The 23140-nt window shown below is 35.3% G+C and overlaps 1 protein-coding gene across 4 annotated transcripts in view; it reads left to right on the top strand.

The window, feature by feature from the left end:
* Positions 1 to 23140, top strand: part of ZNF407 (zinc finger protein 407) — a 609391-nt gene that overhangs the window by 462660 nt on the left and 123591 nt on the right. Inside the window, exon 9 of one of the 4 annotated variants that reach the window (XM_072604090.1) lies at positions 1 to 23140. This exon is cut by the window's left edge and continues 22945 nt beyond it; it is cut by the window's right edge and continues 33554 nt beyond it. The exons of the other annotated variants lie outside the window; for them this stretch is intronic. The gene's annotated coding sequence lies outside the window, so the exon portion shown is untranslated. 4 annotated transcript variants of the gene reach the window in all.

The following is a 23140-nucleotide window of genomic DNA, read 5'->3' as shown; positions in this document are numbered from 1 at the left end:
AAAGTTCTGTTAATCTACATTGATTTCTAAATTTGTTATAGATTCTCCTAGATTCTCAGCCAAAAAATATAGTACATCACTGACCATTCTATCACCTGACAGCAATTGATAAAGCATCCGTGCAGAAAGTGTCAGAAAAGGTTAATATTTATTGATTTTTATGGTGCTGCAACCAATGTAGTTTTGCCATCAAAGATGTATGGCTACTAGCAATGGAATCTGTAAAATTGCAGGTGGCTTACTAGTTTTTATTATAACCCATGCCAGTATTCTAACCTTAAAAAATGACAAAGATTTAATTTAGCACAGAAAACTCTACATCTACCCCATACCTGTGACTTGAATTTCACATTCTAAAATGAAACCCAAGCATAGCATTTAAACGCTAAAAAATAATTCTTGCATTGCAAATGACAATCACATTTAGCCTTTTCATCCACTTAACTATATGCTATTGATCTGTAGAAGGTGCCCAAGCAAGTGATAGCTGAAATTATGAGCAATAAAGGGCTTGCTTCTTCAAACAAAAAAGTATATAATTAGCGGAGAAGGGGATAAAGCCTATGTTTAGTTTTAAAGGAGTTTAAACAAAATAAGTGCCACAGCAGTGTTGAAATGTATACAAGGAAAAATCTGGCTGCCTTGAAGCATAAATCCATTCTCTGGTTTCAGTTTGTGGGTAAAAATTAGGAGCTCACCACCGTCTTTTCATTTATCTCCATCAGTATTTGCCTGACAGGAAGGCAATCCTTGGTTTGCCTACAATAGCTAGAGAAGAGAGAAATCTTTCTGATTGTTTACTTTTCTCTATATTCCGTATTTTCTTTTAAAATGCATTGCTCAGTTACCTGACTACTGAAAACATATACTATATAACTGGTAAGGCAAGAAATAATTTAAATATTTTATTTTTAACACATGCCAACTAAATCTTGAAATCTACCCTCCCCCTAAAAAAGAAAAACCTTAAAAAATTGAATGTAAACTAAACCTCTCAGATCACTGTTCTTTAAATGTTATTTTCATGTGCATTGGGTATTGGACAGAGATTTTTCTGATGGAAGATGGGATTTATTTCTGCAAAAAATTAAATGAAAATTTTTATGGTAAGAAACCATTTACTTTGACCAGCAGAATAAATGGCATCGTCTCCTGTAAACATGCTTTAGATCTCCTTTTGTCTGTGCCACATTTTTCTTTTGAGCCTTATTCCCCTAGTTTGTCTGTGCAGCTTTTTTTTCCCCCACAGACAGCTTACCCATTTTATTGTGCTCATTTAGAGGAAAGAAAAACAGTTTGTCTCCTTGAAAGGCAAGGGAACATTGACTGGAAAACTACTTTCATAGCTGAAAAACCATTATAATATATGGCAACTAAAATTCTAAAATTGAAAGAAAGGATCCTAGAGAAAATTCCTGAATCATGTTATAAAAGCCATTGACAGTTTGAAATATTCTCCATAAAGATTTCATTTTTTCCTGATTACTCCTTGAATTTATTAAAGTCTTGTTTTATCACACAGTTAAAATATCTTCCTGAATACCAATAAGTCAAATGAGTTTAATTCTTCATACGGTTCCACCTTCTTGATTGTTAATGACAATGCCGTTAATCTATTTTCACCCATTTTTGTTTTTCTTTTAACCAAGCTGAAATTATTACTCTGATTTTGTGATGTCCCACACTAATAGCTGCACCATCATTAAGCACTGCCATTTCAAAAACATTTCTATTGCTTTCCTTATTCTCTTGCTTTTAATTTTCAGCAGAAAACCATAACCATAAAGTTACCCCTCTGTGCTGCTAACCCTTAAACCTGGGAATGGCAGCTTAGTGACAAGCTCTTCTCACACTTTATTTCATTTCTAAAATTAAAGATTGCTACAATCAACCATTTAGAGCAGTTTATACCACTGCACCTCCAAAATTAGTCATGATTTGAGGTAATGAATGATATGTGAGGATGATTTTAACTGATGTTTTTGTGGGAATTACTAATGAATTCATCATATAATTAAACATTACTATCTAGCATTCACAACAGAAATAAAAGACAAAATGCATATATACATATATATATAGGTATATACATATATGTGTGTGTAAAAATGTATGCACACATAGGTGCAGCAGAACATTTGTATCTAACAGAAGAAAAGACGATGATGAGAGTAACATTTCAAATTGTTTTTCCTTCCAACTCGTAGAATCAATATACATTTGAGTGGTAATTCACAATTTGATTTTCAGTACTCATGCAAACAGTATCCCCATTTAAATTCAAGGAGGAATGATGGGAATTAAGATTATGGAATTAGTACTCAAAAACAAAATAATAAGTGAAAATCTTTGAAATATGCCCTGAATTTCAATTTATTATACTTTATTATTTAGTATCAGAACCTTTAAAAAAAAAACCTGATATTTTAATTGCAATGTGAGAAAATGTTAAATCTTTATTTAATGTATACTATTTTATTTCCTTCACTTTTTTGTGTATTTTAGGTCTAACTGAAACATTTTACTTTTCTAATAATTATGATTCAATAAAATCTTAAAATATTACACTTCAGTTGTCTGTGCTTTAAGGTTTGTTTGTTCCATTGTACTAAGTCTAAAAGACTGTCATCATGATATTGAACTTTTAGGATGGAGGAACATCAAAAAATTTAATATACAAAACATTTTTAAAGAACTAAATTATGAGACTGACATACGGAATGGAAAAATGAAATGGCGTATTATGAAAATTAATGTATAAATGTAAAATGACACAATTGTTAAACTGCTTCCTAGGTAGACTAAATTTTGATACCACCTTCTGCTTACCTGTGAATTTTTATTTATGTGAATTTTTGTCCTTAGGAAGTAATAAAGCATACTATACATTAAAACTATTGTTATTCTTCAAAGAAAATTTCTTAAAATAAAATGTAGTTCAGATTTATCTTGTTTTGAAGTCCAAGCCCACTTTATAGTGGAGATAGTTTATTTGGCTAGTGAGTTTGAGTGGCAGTGATAGATCATACTGAAAGGTGCCTCAAGAAATCATTTCTTCGTTGTACCCTAAACCTTTTCCTTAAAGCCAGTCTTGTAACTATGCCATTCTAAGCAAATTGATACTGTATGTCAAAACTTCTCCCCTTAGCTTTCATCATTTTAGAAATTTTTTTTTTAATGATGGAAGGAATAGAATGTGAGGGAGTAGAATCAAGCCTTTTAGAAAATAAATCTGTAATTTACGGCAATGTGATTGACATTGCAACATAATTGTACCTGAAATTACTCTAAATTTCATCAGAACTTGGAGAATTTTAAAACATGGTAAGCAAAAATGCCTAGGTTCATGACGTTTTCAGTTCCAGTTTCAGCTGAGCCATGTCTTAATTGCATCAGTTTAGGGAATTAAAAGTATCATTTTTGGCAGTGATCAATCTGGCAAAGTACAGAAGGAACCTCAGTTGGATTATAAGATTCTTAGATTTGAAATAGCATCATTTAGGGAGGGAGACAATCCAGGAAAGAAATAGATTCTAAAGCTATAAGACATTAAAATCTGAGGCTAAGGACAACCAACAGCCAAATGAACATTGAGGCAGGCACACAAAGTGCTGCCAAATGAGTATAAAACAGCATTCACATTCTCTCAGAGGGAGAGTGCATAAAGATAAAGGACCAATGCCTGCAGTCTAGGTGGGCGGTGCCAGTACCGGAGTCTGCCCAATTCACTGAGAAAAGGAACACCTCTGTAAATGCAGAGGTAGTGAGATAGGCAATAACAGTGTTTATGATCAGCCATTTTCTCCCAATAAATGGAAGCCTTGCTCACTGCTCTTTTTTTTTTTTTAAGTATCATCTTTGCACTAAATAAGCATGTTCTCTATTTTCTCTTGTTCTCCTCCCTTTTCTCCCTGCGCCTCTTTTCAAACTCTCTCCCTCCCCACTTCGTTCCCAGTTTCTCTTTTATATGCACACAGAGAGATGCTGTAAGTTCACTAAGGTGAAGGGGGAGAAAAAAGAATGACCTGAGATCCTATATTAATTGAAAGCAGAGCCAAAAATAGAGCTCAAGATTCTAATTCCTAGTCTTTGATGGGCCTTGGGGATTGGGGCTGCAAATCCCCAGTCCCCTTGGTGTTCTGCCTTCATCTCCTTTTTGTGCATATATTGTTTCACCTTTTTAGAACTGCTAGTTCTTTCCAAAAATCTTTGTCCAAAATGTTATGTCATTCATAATTAATTTTCTTTAATTAGATCCAAGTACTGTCACCTTGTGCCTAGCAGCTGCTTTTTTTTTTTTTTTTTGGATGATACTTGCTAGGGATGCCATCTCCTACTATTGACTTCTCCCACTTCATAGAGGGAATCCACCATTTTTATTGTTCTCATCTGCAACCTATGCTAAGTTGTATTTGCTCTGCTGTTTCCACATGAAACAGTATATTAAAATTTGTTGCTTTTCAGTTTATTTTTATTTTAATTACTATTTTCTTTTCTTGGCTTTATACCCAAGAAGACCATTCCTTTGAATTCTGCCTTAATCATTACCTCAGTTCCAAAATCTTGTGGGAGTAAAATTTAGAATTCTTACAACATCAGCTTCATTCTTTGGCTTTTGTTTCAAATGATGTTATATATTAAATGGGTTATCTTTTAAATTTGTAGTTTTCCTAAGTTGTTAACTCTAGCTACATTTTTTATTGCCCAGTTAACTGCTATCACTGTCTTATATGGAAGGGTATTGTTTATCTTTTTCTGAGAGAAGTGGAAAAGAAAAAGACAAGCATGATGTGTATGATTTTTTAAAAATCAAAATGTTATGCTCAGGGATTGCTTATATTTGAGTAATACAGCTTCCAAAAAAATTGTAGAAGACTTTAGAAATCTGAAAAATAAAATGGATAATAGCTGGTTCTTTAAATACAAAGCAGAACTGTGGTACAGTGGAAAGAGTTCTAGATTTGGGATCAGAAGACCTAGTTTCAAATCCTGGTTCTGTTTCTTACTGCCTCTTTGACCATGGGCAGGTAAATGAACCTTTCTGATCCTTTGTTTCTCAACTCTAAAATGAGAGGATTGGAATAAGTGCCTTCTGAAGTCTCCTTTATGTGTAAATCACAAATAATTTTATAATGAAAATTAAAAATAAGATAATTTTGTGTTATTGTGTGTAGTGGTTCATTTCCTGAGTACAAATGAGAATTTATAATAGTGATGAAAATAAAATACTTTCTTGTATATTATAAAGGCAGAAGCATTAAGAGTTTGTAGTATTTAGGAAAAGCAAAAAATACCACCTTATAAACTTTAGACCAAGTTTCAACTGTTCTGTTCATCAACTGACAGCAGATTGAAGGAAGGTGTAAGACAGTTAGCAATTGAATTACGTTGACAAGTGAAGTAAGATCATTTTGAAATGAATGCATAAGAAGTCATTTATGGTCCACATACTCAGCAGATGCTTAGTTCTTGGTAAGGAACTTCAGAATCCTGAAAAGACAGAGGTTCAAGCTGTGTTTGCCACAAGTGTTAGTTATGGTTCCATCAGAATAAAAAAAAACCCCAAAACCATCCAGTTGTGTGCTGTCTTATAATGAAAAGAGCACGGACTGACATGGTTATCAGGAGACCTGAATTCACTTCTGTCTCTGACACCAGTTCAAAGTGTTATTGGGCACATCATTTCTGTAGGCCTCAGTTTCCTCATATTTTTAAAGTATGTGATAACTTGAAGGGATTAGGCTAGATAATTTCAAAGATCCCTTCAAATACTAAAAAATTTTATGATGTTATTATATTGATTGGGGATTCTAAAGATAGTAACCTGTCTGGAAAAGAGTTTTTATTCTTTTATCAAATCAAAGGATCTGAAGTTCTTTAGGGAAAAGTTGAACTAATTGACCTCTGAGTTCCCTTCTGCCTCTAAGGTTCTGTAATGCTATGAAAAATATGTTAAATGCTCCTAAAAAATGCAGTGTTTTCATGGAAAAGGAAAAGCCAATGTGAGTGGTTCCATGCAACCTCCCACCACTCTGTGTGTGTGTGTGTGGGAAGGCAAATTACATTTCATTACCTACTGAGTATCACATTCCTATATAAATAAGGCCTATAAGATATTATTACCTTTGTTCCTGAAGTCCTTTGTCAGGATAGTTCTTTTCAACACTTCTCTGTCCACTTAATTCATACAGTTGCTTTGGAAGTGTGGGGTTGTTTATTAATGTAAACCCACTGCATTGGCTTTATGGACCATGTATTTCCCATAAATTGCAACTGTCTCCTTGGGGCAGGGGTGGGTGTACATGGGTGGGTAGATAGAGTTTGATGTGAGGGGAAGAATCTGAACTGGATAGTCAGTTTTTTAAAATTGGTTTGTTATTTGACAGATAGCTGTTTTGTTTTTTTTTTTTAAAGCATGATAGAGAAAATTTTCTACTTTTCTATCTATCCACAACATCAAAATAACATGAAGACAGTATTTGCCAGTAAACAGGCCAGCCATCAACAAGACAGAGATCTCCAGTTATCTGGACGTGAAGTCAGCAGCCTTGGCACTTGCACAGCCAGCTTGGTGACGGACAGCTCACTGAGAGAGATGGGGTCTGTAGTCTTGAGTTTCCTCTGTCTTCAGTGTTTGAGATCAGATGTTGACTTTGGGATGACACAACTCTAATTTTGAAAACCTGCTGTGAATGAAATGATACAAACCTACATAGACTGCCAGTGTACTGGAGATGTCTTTATACTTATTCAGAGTATTTAAGGATATATATGCCCACTTCCACAGAGACAGTTCTGAAAAACAAAAAAAGATTTCCTCACAGCATAGGCTTAGGAGGAATTTTGCAGAAACAGCCATAAAATTTGCACAACTTCCTTGATACATTTACAGTTTAGAAATTTCAAATGTAAAGAAATTATGATAGTAAGAAATAGAAGTATTGATACATCTCACACAGAAGTTAATATCCCCATGAAAATTCTGTATTCGTAGCAAACATTGTATATTCCAAAGTATGCAAGATATTAGAGGAAGACTTCCAGACATTTCAAGTTTCCTGAGATGCTGGAGATGATCCATCTGATTGTCACACCTTGGGCTGTATCAGGATCATGCCTCAAATAACCATCTTTGAAGCTAATGTGGTGAATTATATAATTAAGGAAAAGAAAACACAAAGTAAGAGTTTCATGGTTTCATATGCAATCCTCATTTTCTGTTCTTCTTTGTATATAGAAATATTTGTTGGTGTTTGTCAAATTCTGAGTGACCCTCCCCCCCAAAAAATGTCACTCTCTTACAAATTTTAAATTCTGTAATTTCTTTCAAATCTATTCCCTTTTCCCCCAATTGATACTATTTTCAAATTCTATAACTCAGTTAGTGAAATTTCTGCCCAATTTCTTGGAAAGCATTAATTATGCCCTCCCTTATCATATGGCAATTTTTCTAGGGAGGAGAGAAGCTGAAGGAAGAGAGAGTAGACAAAAACGCTGCTACCTTGAACTGTAAAATCAAGTTTATTCTCATTTGTCACAGGGTAAGGTTGAAAAAGAAAAAAGAGTGGTTCTGATGCCAAATGGCATTGCATGAGGTTTGAGAGAAACTTTATGGTTATTTTAAGAAATTTCTCTTGCCATTTGACTGCCTAAAAATATTTTGTCTGCTTTTGACCTCATCAAAACAATTAGAATAAGACTGCCAGTATTTCTCTTGTTTCTGAGACTCATATGGGTTCAGAAGCTTTGGAATTAAGTCCTATGAACCCAGGGAGGTCTTCCATTTCCTTGTTAATGGGAATACCCAGAACACATATAGCTCATGCTCTCTCACCTGACTCTCCAGGGTTTTCAGACTTTTAACAGGATATGGTTTTTAATGAGGCTGCTAGAAGCTTTAGAAACTTCTTTAATGATTTTGTTTTGACCATTTACTGCTGCTTCCAATAGGACCCAAGTGATTGTGCGTACTCCATACTTTTTTTCCACCATTCAGATTCTGATATTTTAAGACATAGTATTTTTCTTTCCTCTTTGCTGGAAAGAGTGAATATTATACAATATAAAGTCTATTATGGGGAACAATAGTCTCATCTCACTGTATTAGCAGTGGAACATCTTCAAAATACCACCTGCAAATACCATGCCAAACATTGCTCACGCTATTCTTTACTTTGAAATGTACTTTGCTTTTTTTTTAATGACATGGACATGTTTTACTTTGGCAAGAAAGTCCTCTTTGTACCAATTACCAGTAAACAATAGGAATCCCCAAAAGGCGATGAGAAGGATAGGAGCAGCAGATAATGTTGTCTTGGTTTAGGGCCAACCTCCTTTTTTCTTTACTCATTATTGTTTAGTTGTTGCTGTTATCTCATTCTGTTTCAGATGTATATTTGTACAGGGACTATGGCAAAGCTTTTCAAACCCCAGAATACCCAGTAGAGAGCCACACTACACCCTGTGGATGTTCACTAGATGTTTACTCTTGAAACTTTTCTCCTTTATTTTCTCATGTCTCATCACCTTTGCTGTAGATTTTTCTCTTTGACCATCGTAATTTTTCTTTCCAAGAAATGATTTCGATAGGTCTAGATTTCATTTCGTAATATGAAGTTTCTTTTTTTGTTTCCTATAATCTGTGTTGTTACATATCTTCAAATACAGGTCTTCCTCAAGATTAGTTTTATTTTTAGTTTTTATATTTATTTCAATCTTATTTTTTACCTTCAGTTCCCCTTCATACTGTGTTTTTCTTTGTAGCTATTAATTTTTGAAACTAAAATCACTCACTTTAAGGAAAAGTAAAGCAAAACAAAATAATTATGAAGTGTCAGTTTATGAATTCTTAATAAACACAGTAAGAAAAATTGGAGGATGGGAAAATTACACTGTAGGATCTGGCAAACACAGCCATTCTAAGAAGGGGCTCTTAACAGAACATATAAAAAAAAGTTATAAATTTTTAAAATTCTTTAAAAAAGATCAAATAAGGAGTTCAAGTTCTAGATTAAGAAATGCTGCTAAATTATCAACATAGAGGCTACAGTGTGGATCATAAGATCATAGACTCATACTTTCAGAACTCAGAGGGACTTTAGTCCAATCCCCTAATTTTATTAAGAAGGAAACTGAGACTTAAAGAATAAAGTTTGACCAAGGTCATATCATTAGTAAAGTGGCAATCTGAGACTCAAGCAAAGGATTCTTGGTCTAGTTCCTTTGTTTCTAGTGTTAGCTGGGAGTCCAGCATCTTGCAAAATTTCTGTTGCTGTTAATGTGGAAGAAAAATAAGGTTTGCAGTGCTTGACCAGGGGGCAGATTGAGCTGAAATTTCATAGGGAGATTAAAGTTGGGGTAAAGAGAATCTTCCTAATGATGAAAGGGGAAAAATTGAATCTGGCCCTACAGCAGCAAGCAGTTACACATGGCAGTTGAAAACACTTCAGAACTTTAAAGCTAGTAAAACAGACTGGAGCTTTTAAAAACCAACTTAGTAATTGTAACTTAAAAATACTTTAAAAAAACTTAGACTCCTTTATCTCAGTATTTCATATTGCATTTTCCAGTTTTTCCATACTATCCCAGAGTAGAATGGACTACCTCAGGAGGAAGTTGCTTCTCCTTTACAGTAGATTTTCAAGCAAAAAATAACCATGTGTTGAGTAGTTATAGTGGGGCTCCTTGGCTTCGAGGATCTTTTTCAGCTTTTAGATTGTGCCGTAATTGTCCTTCTGTAGCGATTTGGGTAACAGTTGTTTCCTTCAGTTTTGGCAGTGACGAATGCAACATGATCCTTATTTTTTCCACAGCTTATCAATAAAGATAAGTATTTCTTTGAAGAGATTTAGACATAGATGAATGCAGTGAAAAGGTTACTTTTCCCCACAGAACATGACAGAAGTGAATAACCTCTACCTTGTACAACTTAGAAATATTCCCTATTATCCATCTATATTGTACCAAATACCTGAAAATTCATTTTGATTCTTAAAAGTCTTGTGGGAAATAAGGATTATCCCCTCTTTTCTCAGATGAAAGTTTTGAGAATAGAATGAAAAGCAGTATATTCATTATATAACTTGACGAGTACTTTAATCACTTTTCTAATTAGGTATTTAAAATATTTGCAGAAACATAATTTGAAGCTTTGAACAAAAACATTAAAAGGAGTAGCCTCCATATTTTCTAGTTTGAATGAAAATCTACCATACCTTTCTTATTGTTGGCTATAACTTGGCTTGCCTTAGGGTGCGTTGGTTTTAGCAATTCAGTCAAGAGAGTTGTTTATGGGAATGGGTCATTTCCTTTTAAAGAAATACTGGGTTTGGTGATTTTTTTTTCTTCTTCAGAAAGGAGTTCCTGAGATTACCCAGAGAAGGCAGAATGTACTTAGTGCTTAACGCAGTCACTATCCTCTTTTTGGCGTGCAGTTGATATAGGGAACCCTTATGACATATCATTAATAGCTATATTATTATGTCAATACAACATATAAATGATGTTGCTTTAAATTCAACTTCATCTAATTAGGATATAAACTCAAAAATATTGGGTAGAGGAAAATAGAACCTAATACCCTTAAGGTTTTCATTTTCTTTTCTTTATTATTAAATCAATATTTTTTAGAATGACTGAAATAGCGATGCAACCTTTACTAATCTTTTACTGAATAGAGCTAGTCTTAAAATTTTTATGGAGCTTTGGGGATTCAATTTTAGCATTTGAAATTGTCATTTCTGTTTAGGAATGGAGCATCCCAGATTACTAGATGCTAATATGGATGTTACTTAAAAAGCAAAAACAAAGCAAAAAACCTTTAGGCTATGAGTATAAAAAACAATCACATTCAACAATATGCATGATTTTGCTTAGAACTCTTCTTTTATATTGCCTTTCTGTGATATTCGAGACAGGCATTTAAATAGAAGACAGGATTGTTACATACTCTGTGAGAAATGATTGTTCACACAGTAGTTGTGCCGTTTAACGTCCTGTGTTGGACTTTTTTCAACCACTTTAAAATTTTATTACCACCATCCCCATGAGTTTTGGAGTTTTCGCATTCCAAAAAGTGCTTGGGATCTCTGGGCTATAGCACAGAAATCATGGTCAAAAAATGACCCCTTATACACATAGACACACACACACACACACACACACACACACACATCCTGAAAAATAAGATTACAAAATCAAGAGATTATCAATGGGGAATTTAAAAAAATTAGTATCTTTTGGTGTCATCTCTGTTCAGTATGTGGGATGATTTTGTACAATATAAATTTCTCTTTTCTACCTGAATTCTGGCCTCTCAGTTCAAATGCCATATGCCAGTGTTTTCCTCATCCCCCAACAGTTATTTTCTTCCTCTGTGTCTATCTTGAAATTGCTTTGAGTTTTCATCATGTATACTCTGTATCTGTATATTTTTGAACATTGTTTCCCTCTGTAGAAGGCACTAGAATAGTTCTGGTTTTGTCTTCATATCCCACAGTAGTTTGCACATAGTAGTTACTTAATAAATGTTGATTGAATTGAATTTGAGTGATCAACTATTTGGTTTTTGCTGTCTGTAGAGACAGTAGTTTTGCCCTGAATCCAAAAGTGAGCCTCAGACCTGGACCTTGAAGTAAGTTTGCTTCCCCAAGCACCATAGGAGCCGATAAAGATAAGCTCAGCCATGGCCTTGAATGTGGGAGCTGAAGAAAAGTAGAAAGAAAGCTCATGATTGAGTTATCAAACATTATTCTTGGCCTTGTGAATTTTGCAAGTTAAAGGAAAGGAAATAGAACAAACACTGATAAAATCACAGAATTTTATAATTGGAACCAAACCACACATACCTAAAAGTTCCTCCCATTTGACCTATTGATGACACTCCCCCCTAAGCCAGATGTGCTTGCGCACACCTGACAAGTGACCCTTGGTCTTCCTAGTTCTGAGCTTCAGTGGACTATGTAGAACAGGTGTCCACACACTGAATTTGGCATTAATATAGTGAGTCCTTTGGAATAGAGGACTATCACGTTGTTTAAAGAGGGGAAAATGGACCCAGGATGGAGACGGTGCAGGTCAAAACTCCCACCCCAATAAGTAGAGGGTTCTACCCTCCTGAATAGCCCTGCACTTCCAGCCTGGGCAGGATAGGGAAACCACATCTTTAAAAAAAAAGAGAGAGAAGAATATCTCATAAATTTAATCACTTTCAGGGGAGGGGCATGAAAGCTCTTCAAATATTGAAAGACAGAAAGTTGTCCTTCTTAAATTTTCTGTTTTCCAGCATAAGCATACTCATTTCTTTCTACCATTTCTCTTCTAACAGATATGGTTTTACCCTCCTGGGTATTCCTTTGAATGTGCTGTGATTGGTTAGTTCCCTATGGCATGTCAGCATCCTTCTCAAAGGGAAGCCCTGCAGACCTTAACATCATATTCCAGATATAGGCATGCTAGTTCAGAGGACAGTAGGATAATGGTGGTGGTGATGGTGGTAGTAGTAGCAATAGCTAACAATTATGTAATGCTTATTATGTGCCAGGCACTGTCCTAAGTGCTTTATAATTATTATCTCATTTGATCCTGAGAAGTAGGTGCTATTATCATCCCCATATTATAGATGAGTAAACTGATGAAAACAGAAGTTAAATGACTTGGTCAGTCACACAGCTAGTAAGTATCTGAGGTCACATTTAACTCCAGTCTTCCTGACTCCAGACCCAATGCTCTCTCTACTGTACCTCTTAGCTACTTGTGGCATTATTGCCTCATTTGTCCTGAACTTTGTACTTTTCTGAATGCAGCCTAAGACTACATTAATATTTTGGCAGATATACACACACATAGATCTATATGTCTATGTATCACAATGTTAGTTTATTAAAATCGCAGTGAACAAAGCTACGTCAATTTGTCTACAAACTGTTACCTTACAAACTATTAACCTAAGTTTCCTCTTTTCTATACTTATAAAGGTAAGGGCAGCTGGGTGGTGCAGTGAATAGAGCACCAGTGCAGGAGTCAGGAGGACCTGAGTTCAAATCTCACCTCAAACACTTGACACTCACTAGCTATGTGACCTTGGTCAAGTCCCCAATTGCCTCATCCTGGGTCATCTCCAGTCATCCTGATGAATATCTGGTCACTGGATTCAGATGGCTCTGGAGGAGAAGTGAGCCTGGTGACCTGCACAGCCCTCCGTCTCTCAAAACAAAGCCAAGTGCAAGTCATGTCATCATTTCTCTGTTAGCACACACACACACACACACACACACACACACACTCTAGTAAAAGTGATTTTCTTATAAACCCAAGCATGAATTATATGCTTTAAATGTATATAATTTAAACATGTATCCAATTATATTTGGTACAGAAATAGGTAGTGAGGTAGTTTGCTAGAATATGTTTTGAGTGATATTGTGATAGAGAGCAGGAAGGAGGACATTTCAGATAGACCTGTATTGTGAGTTCTGCTTTGGTTCGCAGTTCAGTGAAGACCAAAGGCACATGCTCAAGATAGTAGTAAGCAAAATTATTATTGATCTGTGTAGATGGCATTTGAATTGATGAGAAAATGTCATGGAGAATACCTGAGGATGAATGTCATTCCTATGGGATGATGGACAATTCTCAATGGCTGTGATTGTTCCTTTTTCCCTTTTGAAAGTGTCATTTCCTTTCTCTCCATCAACTGATAAAAGCCTCCTTGTTTTCTCCAAAATGAACAGGCCTTTAAAATATAATTTAACACTTCAAACATATTGATTCTACTTAGATATTAAATAATACTAATAATATAAATTAATTCTTTATAAATAAATAATAATTCTGTTTGAGGAACATCATGTGACAGTGAATAGAGTGATGTTTACAGTCTGAAAGTCATGGTTTCCAGTTTTGCCTTTGCTGTTTGCTAGCTTTGTGACCCTGGAAAAGTCTCAACCTCTGTATGCCGTAGATAACTCTCTCCAGTTCATTTACTAAAGCATAAAGTGGTATTGCTTTTTCTCTAAAGAAATCATAGATCCTTCACATATTTGTATAATTATATTTAAGTCCATATCTTTTAAATACCTTTTCTCTGAAGAAACTTGAAAAAGCATAGGTTGGAAAAGTCATGCAAGGAATGAGTTAAAAGCTCACTGCAGATCAGAAATTAAGGGAACAAGAAGGAATATAATTAGGTGCACGTATATTTTGTTACCCATTTCTCTTAATTGTTTATTGCTATTTTGATTTAATGAAACAAAAATTGAACCTTCCCTATGTCTACTATTTTATTTCAGTATTGTTATTACGTGCATGAAAGCAAACATTTAATAACACCTTTTCTCTGAACTTTTGAAATTATATTAATACATAAATGTTGTTCCCTTTTCATAAATTTCACTGTTCTTATTTGTGCAATTTCTAGGGTTAACCTAGTTTTCTTGCTGGTATGATTTGCTTTTTAAGTACATGCCCTCATTTTATAGAATTGAATACAGTTCTAAGTTGATTTTTCTTAGTGTCTCTTGTTGAGGTTGTGTTTTTAATATGTCCTTGAAACATTTTCTCTGCCCACCTCATGAACACTTGCCAAGTTTGATCTCTCTACACACAATACACTTGGGAAATCTGTTGTCATCCTTCCAAACAACATGTCCTGCCCAGCAAAGCCGTGCTTTAATTAGCATGATTTCAACGTGGTTTTTATTTCCTATATTTAAGTACACTTATCTAATCAAAAATTACTTACCATTTGATGTGCAAGATGGACAAGCAGCAGCACAAATTACATTTATTAGGACTTGGGTTTTCCCAGCAATAGAAAAAGATCAAGATAACCAACAATGAGAATTTAGACCTTTTTATATCTTTAGACCACAGTGACTCTAAATATAATTTTTATCATTAGGTCTGATAAGCCACTGTCAAAATGACCAAGTATTCCAGTAGGAATTATCACTTAGCAATTACCTTCCACATCCAAAAGATATGAACTTGACTTTTATACATCTGTCTCTCATTTAATCAGTTATCAATATCACTAGTGAGTATTAGCACACCAAATCCTAAATGAAGGTCAAACTAAATTTTATTTCTTAACATACATTTATATAATGTCACGAGAGGTAATATGGCATAGTTGATAGAGACTTGAACTCAGAACCATCAAAAACTGTGTTCAGGTCTTGCCTCTGACACATCCTGACTGGTTTTGCAACCCTAGGCAAGTCACTCAACTTCTTTGTGCCCTAGAAAACTCTCTAAGATTATGAATTGAAGAGGACATGCCAAACTGCATTGTTAGAGGAAATTCCCTCATCTGGAAGATCCATATAACAGTGAAATCACAGATTCATGACCCTATCTGTATTTCTATAATCTCACAGTATTCCTTATCAATAATCATTACTGAAAAATACAAGTCTATAAATGTAGACTTTTAACTGATGACTTCAGCTACTCACAAAACAGTCTCAAATGGTTTCTCTTATATTGCAAATGTTGTCAAGTTCTTTTCTTTTTTTTCTAAGTCTACATAAAAATCTAAGAATTTCATGTAGAATTATTTCATTCATGCATATCTACTTTACTTTCTTCTGTTATTAAAAGGAGGCTTTTTCAGTGAACTCCATGTTTAGCCAACAGTATGGTTTTCTTTTGGATTTAGGCAGCAGCATCATTAATCCTGTCTACTGATGGATTTTTATTGTATTTGCCTGTTTAATTAAGAGTAGATAGAAGTTCACAGGCTGTCTATATTTTGTACAGATACATGTTCAGTATCAGTGCTTTTTGATTGCAGTTACTTGGTGTCATGTAGCAAACGTACTTTCTGGAAGATTAGTGAAAAGCCCTTGAGAACTACCTAGTTCAAATTTTCCTTGTATAGGAGAGATTCTCTGATTGATAATTTCTTTCATCATACTGTTTCTCACCATATTTCCAAATTTTAAGTTTTAGGGATTTCACAAAAATAAATGTTCCCTAAAGCTAAATTATTTTTAGTAGCAGGCATTGATATCACAGATTCACTGAGATATTAATGATTATAAAAATTATAGTGTATGAAAACCCTCTCGATAGAATCCAAATATCATGAATGAGGACACCTCTTTTTTGTTTAGTCAGTACTGTTTTCTTACCATCAGCTAGGTGATGTAGTAGATGAGCCTAGAGGTAGGGAGACATGAGTTCAAAGTCAGTCTCAGACACATTAACTGTGTAACCCTGGACTAGTTATACCTCTATGTGCCTCAGTTTCCTCAGCTGTCAAATGGGGATAATAATATCACCTATCTCCCAGGGTTGTTGGGAGGATCAACTGAGGTATTTGTAAAGTACTTATTAGGACAGTGCCAACACAAAGCAAGTGTTGAAGAGATGTTGAATAAATGCTTATTTCCATGCTTTCATCCTTTATTGTTATTGGGATATCTGGGCCAATTTGTTAGGTTTGATGAAAGTGAGACCAAGATTATAAAGTCACCCAAGAAAATCCAAATCTTTTTAAAGGCCTAATTATCTACGTACCAGTCTTCTTCCTAACTTTCTTATTACTACTGTGGCATTATTCTACATCCATTACCCAGATTCACAATGTAGGTATCATCCTTGACTTCCTGTTGTCCTTCATTTCTCATATCCTACCAGTTGTCAAACCCTGTTGCTTTTACTTTTGCAATATCTCTCGCATATGCCCTCTTCTCTCCTCTGACATATACCTGGACTTGCAGTAGCCCAGTGATTTGTCTCCCTGCCTCACATCTCTTCCCATTTCAGTTTCTCTTTCTCTCAGCTAACAAAGTGATCTTTCTAAATTATAGATCTGGTTATGCCATTCTCCTATTTAATAAACTCCTCTATTTAGTCGGGAACTTAGTGGTTTCCTTTTACCTCCAAGTTAAAATATAAAATTCTCTATTTGGTGTTAAAAGCCTTTCATAACTTGACCCCTTCTTACCTTTCCAGTTTTCTTTCATTTTACTCTTTTCCATGCACTATATGGTCCAATTACAATCAACCAGCAAGCTTGTATTAAGCAACTATTATATGCAGGTCATTTCTAAATGCAAAGAAAGACAGGCATACAGGTTAAAAAAAAATAATCAAAAGGGAGGAGGTACTAGAATTAAGAGATGGACACTGACTTCCTTGCTGTTCCTTGAGCAAGATACCTCATCTCCTGACTTCTGGCATTTTCACTGGCTATTCCCCATTTTTGGAATTTTCTCCCTTATCTTTACCTTCTGATTTTCCTGGCTTCTTTCAAAGTTCAGATAAAATCCCACCTTCCTTAAGATGCCTTTCCTGATCTCTCTTAATTTTAAATGCCTTTCCTCTGAGAGTATCTCCATTTTCTTTTGTAAATATCTTGTTTTTACATAGCTGATTACTTGTTGTCTCCCCCGTTAGATGGTGAGTTCTTAGGAGTAGGAACTGTTTTTGCATTCTTTGTGTGCCTGATTGTTAGCACAGTATCTGGCACATAATAATTGCTTAATAAATGTTTCTTAACTTATCCTTGCCATCACCCGATATGCACCAATTAGATTTCATGGAAAGAAACAATTCCTCATGCGTAGTTTTAACTTTTATTTCTGACCATCAGTGTGCAGGCATATGCCTTCAGTCACCAGGAGGATTAGTAAGAAAATGTATATGTATCAGTATCAACCATTACAAAAAAGAAACCTGAATTCAAATCCTAGTAAAGATGAATCAATTGCATCTTCCTCATAGAAGACCAAAATCTCATTGATTTCTTCAAGTCTTTTTCAAAACCTACCCTTTCCCTTCTCATTTGCTTATGTCTTAGTACTTCCTTACTAAAAAATAAGTAAGGGATAGCAAAGGATGTGAATTCTTTTATGATAGTCTTATCTTTTATTAGCAATTCAAGGCAATCTTTTTTCACATTTGCCAAGAATTTAATAGTTAAATTCAAAATTATTAGCATTCCTTTTTTGTATCTAGGGTAAAACTAACCTAACACAGATAAAAGTTCATTCACAGGGTTGTAGATTTACCTAATAACTCATGCTTATTTATAAATCTAAGAATGTTAGAGCTAGAAGGGAGTTAGGGGATAATCCCACACATGCCTAATTTGAAGGCTGGGAAACTGAAGTGATTGTCCAAGTTTAATCATATACTTAATTTGTTTTAACTAAAACTGGAACCCAGGTCTCCCAATTTTAAATGTGATGTTTTTTCTATTATGCTATAAAACTAATGGATGCCATTAGACAGAGATAATAAAACCAGTCCTCTGTAAAAACTCAAAGGTCTACTATCGTTGTTTATGGGCCCTTGATGACATCTTATTCAATTTCATGGCCTAGCTGAAATCCTAATTTTTCCATGAAATTTTTCTATGCCATTCTAAACTGCTTTAGTTTTTCCCAATTAAACATTCATTGCTTTGTGATATCTATTTCCCCATTACTGAATCTTTGAATCTCAAACACTATTAAATTCGACCCATGCATGCACATGAATGACTTCTACAAAATGCTTAATAATAGATACCTAGCCTCTCAGTGAGGATCTCCAGTGATGAGAGTCTTCCTCTCTCCCATGGTAGTCCATTGTATTTTAGTGCAGTTCTGAATGTTAGGAAGCTTTTCCTTATGGATCTAAAGTCTCTACTTTCTTCTCATTGCTCTTAGTTCCTTCCCATGAGGCCAAGTAGAACAAGCATGATTCTTCTCCCATGTGCCAATAATAGTAATGACACATTTCCATGCCCTTTTATGGCTTGCAAAGTACTTTCCTTACCATAACACTGTGAGATGGCCTCCAAATGATAGTTTTCATTAAATAAATTCTTATCTATTAAATCCATACCCCGTAACAGTATCATAGAGACTAGTCCATAAATCTTTCTGGTTAGGGAAAACTTTGATCATGAACAGTGCATCTTTCACTAGGACCCTAGCTGGACTCTGTAAAAAGTATTCTGGTTTATTGTTCTTCAGAGAATGACTCTCAAAGCACTGTGCTTAAAGTCCTATTTGGAGTTAATAACAAATTCCAGAGCCACTGTCCCTTCCCTCATTAAAAATTTAAAAAAAACCAAACAGCTTTCTGATTTCTTGGTAAATGCCTACCTACCCAATCATGTCTCTCATTTTGTGAAAGACAAAAAAGCCTCACTGGTTTAACTTCATTATTCCTTGAGTTCATCCTTTAATGACTTCCCATTCCCCAAGAAAAAGCAACTGCTACGGAACTATCAGATCATAAGAGAAGGAACCTAATTTACTTAGTACTTAGATGGATTTGGGATTGTCTGACCAATTTGAAGCATTTAAAGTCTTGTCTGAGCCAAAAGGATTTATTGTGATGAGAGGTCTAATTTATTGAGAGAGAGATCTACAGATGCTAGGGTCAAATTCTGCCATATGCAGGGAGAAGTTATATACCAGAGCAAGAAGAGGTACCATATTCATCATAGGAAACCTAGACTTGTGGAGGGTGGAGAAACTAGTGTCAATTAACAACTTTATCACTTTCTTCCAGGACCAGGTAATAGGTCCAGGGTTTGTTAAGAAGGTAAGGGGTAATGTTCCAGGGAAGAAGCAGCCTCAAGCCCTACATTGTATACCAAGGCAGAAATAAGTTCATAAACAAGCAACAGTCACATGACCCAAATGGGTGTCTCAGTGCCAAATTCTGGCCCAGTCTGAAGCCTCCAGAGGAGTATTCAGGACAGGATTCTTAGATCTACCCCACATTAGCAGAACTTAACAGCTGACTGAGAGCAGCTAAGACTAACAGTAGTTTACTGGAACTCCAGATGAGGCTAGCCCACAGACTCAAACCCAGGTCAAGAATTTGCAGAGAAATATAAAGGAGCAGAAAGCTTAGAATACCATATTCCAGAAGGCAAAGAGTGTGGGCTTACAACCAGGAACAACTTACCCAGAAAAGCCTAGTATAAATCCTACAGGGGGAATAAAAGAATCTTTAATAAAAAAGACCAAAACTACATAGCACCTTTGAAGTACAAACACAAGAGTTGAGAAATATAAAAAGGTCATCGTTGTTTTCCTTCATACTCAAAAGAGGACCAGAACGGTATCATTATGTCAGGATCAATGTACAGTGTATCCAGCTGTGGCTGATCAGACCAGTATGAACTCAGGAGGCTCTACCACGGATTGAGCACAAATAGTGCATGTGAACATTTGGGATGAAGATGTCTCTAATTTTGTACATCTCTTGTTTCTTTAGAGCTATTGCAATTTTGCTTTGCCCTTAGACCATAGCAACCTTCTTTGATTCAGGCACACCATATTGGATGGTCCTGTGCCAGTGTCTCCCATGTCTCACAGTCTATACCAAAATTCTTTAGAGAGACCTTGAGAGTATCCTTGTATTGCTTCTTCTGACCTCTGTGTGAACGTTTGATTTGTGTGAAGTTCTCTGTAAAATAATCTTTTAGGTCAACATATATTTGACACTCAAATAGGGTAGCCAGCCCATCAGAGTTTCACTCTCTGCAGTAGAGTTTGAATGTTTAGCTTGAGAAAGGATCTCAGTGTCACCTTATGTTGCCAGGTGATCTTCAGAATCTTCCTAAGACAATTCAAATGGAAACGGTTCAGTTTTCTGGCATTGTGCTGGTAGACTGCCCAGATTTCACAGGTATACTACAATAAGATCAGCCCAATGGCTCTTTTGACCTTCACTTTGGTAGGCAACCTAATGACCTCTTCTCTCCCAAACTTTATTTCAGAGCCTCCAAAATGCTCAGCTAGTTCTGGCAATGTGTACACCACAAGGAGTTGTGCATTCACAGGAGTGAACAATCACAAGGGACTAAATATAGATAACTTTTTATTCTAATATGGAAAAATGATACATGAGACCCTCTGTACCCTACCACCAGCAGGAATCATAGAGAAAGTCTAATTAGCTTGCAAGTGGTTCTTGATGCTCTCAAATGAAGTATGGAAAAAGAGAAATATACTGTAGAGGGAAAGGGAGAAGAAGGTTAGAGAATATTATCTTATATATTAGGGGTACACAAATAAAAGTCTAAACAAGGAGGAAAGAGTTGGGGGAGCAAGTGATATTTAAACCTTACTCTCATCTGAAGTTGTTGAAGGAGAGAAGAATACATATATATATACAGTTGGATCCAGAAACATGTATCACTCAACAAGGAAATAGGAAAGAAAGAAGAAAAGGGAGAGGGGGGAGTAAGAGAGAGGTTAGAATAAGAGAGGAATTAGTTCTAAGTACAACAAACTCTAACTAAGGATATATAAAAATATAGCTCTTTTTGACGTGTCAAAGAATTTTAATATCCGAGGGGGAACTAATCTAATGGGTAATTGCTGAAGAAATTTTGATACATAAATGTAATTCTATTGTGCTGTAAGAAATGATTATGGGAATGTTCTCAGAAACTTGGGAACATATATATGATGAAATGTGAAGTGAGAAGAATTGAGGGATAATTATAATAACAATTATAATTGATATTATAACAAATAATTGATATCATAATAACAATTATAAATACTGTAATGACATAAACTTTGAAAGCCTTAGAAACTTTGATCGTGGTAATGAAGAACCACAATTCCAGAGGATTCATGGTGAAACATAATACTTATCTCCTGGTAGAAAAGTAAAGGACTCAGCATAGAATGAGAATTTCTTTTAAAGGGCCAGTATAGAAATCTCTCTTGTTTGACTATACATATTTGTAACAGTGGTTTTATTTTTCTTTCCTTCTCAATTGGGGGTACAGGGTAGAGTGGAGAGAAAGCAGATTTTCTCTGATTAAAAAAATTTTAATTTAAAAAAAAGAAAGAAAAAAAATCATTCTGGCCCTGTAAAGTTGATAAATAGTCAACAGTTACAAGCCATATGCCATGTTAGTGATTCTGATGTCCTTGTTGTCTCCTGTTGTCAAACTATGACATAATTGCCAGGAACTACTTAGAGCCAGAAACTCGTTATGACATATTTGCAAAACATTGACTAGGACTCTGTGTGGATGCTGCAGCACAGTGGGCCTAAATTTTACAGTAAATTCTCCTTATTTCCCCAACAAACCAGGAATTAATTCAGAAGAAATGTTAATTGATGGCAAAATTCTTACACATTACATGATTTTAATGAAACAAAATAGGAAATACTGCATGTGGTCATCACAGGACCATGCTCATGCTGTCCAATATTTCATAATTGCAGATGGCTTCTCTCTTAGGGAGAGTAACATGGTTACATTTCTCCACAATTTGATGATTTTACACTAGAGGACTACAAGAATACCAAAGAAGTCCTCTCATGTTGTCACGACAATCTTTTGCTCTTTTGAAAGAATTAATGCTAAACAATCTGTAAAACTTCTAAGCAAAATGTCCATTACCTGACTATATATGGACTGCTCTTAAAGCAGATGAAGCAGCCATAGTCAAAGGCCAAGCCCAAACTTCTGCCTTGTTTTTTTTGTTGTTGTTGTTGATCACTGAACCAGAAATCTCCACCATGCCCTTGGGGACAGCAAGAACTGCTTTTCCAACAGTGGTCAAACTTGTCAGTGCTTGGAGCCACACATGACCTCACATGCCACACAAGCCTCACATGGACAAAAGATAGTATTTAAGGAAAGGGGAGAACACTTAAATAAAATACAAAGGTATAACACAATACCTGTCATAAGATATCCTTGTCTCTGGCCCAGAACTGATGTGGCAGTAGAGACCTGGAATCATGGAGCGTCTTGGGACCAAGGTGACAGAGCAATGGTAAAGAAACAGAAATGATGAATAGTCAATTTGAACTCATCTTTAAAATACTTTGCTCTTGAAACATCAAAAAAAGTTCTAACTTTATATTGCTAAAACTATTTATATTATATATTCGTATATAATAATGAGGGTTCTGCTTAGGAAAACTTTGATAACTGAAGTCAGTCATTCAGTCACCAAGGAATGTATATTCTGTACCAAGTGCTGTGGTTATGTACTAGTGATACAAAGAAAGACAAAAATAGACCTATCTCTTCAAAGAGGAAAATAGAGAATTCGTGTGTACCAGCCTATTCTGAGGCCTGTTTTGATGAGGATGACTTTGGATTCTCCAAGGCCTTTCCAGTAGAGCTGAAGCTCAGATAGGCCCTACTGAGCTG

Source organism: Notamacropus eugenii, chromosome 4 (genome assembly GCF_028372415.1).
Source record: "Notamacropus eugenii isolate mMacEug1 chromosome 4, mMacEug1.pri_v2, whole genome shotgun sequence".
Classification (NCBI taxonomy): domain Eukaryota; kingdom Metazoa; phylum Chordata; class Mammalia; order Diprotodontia; family Macropodidae; genus Notamacropus; species Notamacropus eugenii.
This window is presented reverse-complemented; position numbering and strand designations above follow the sequence as displayed.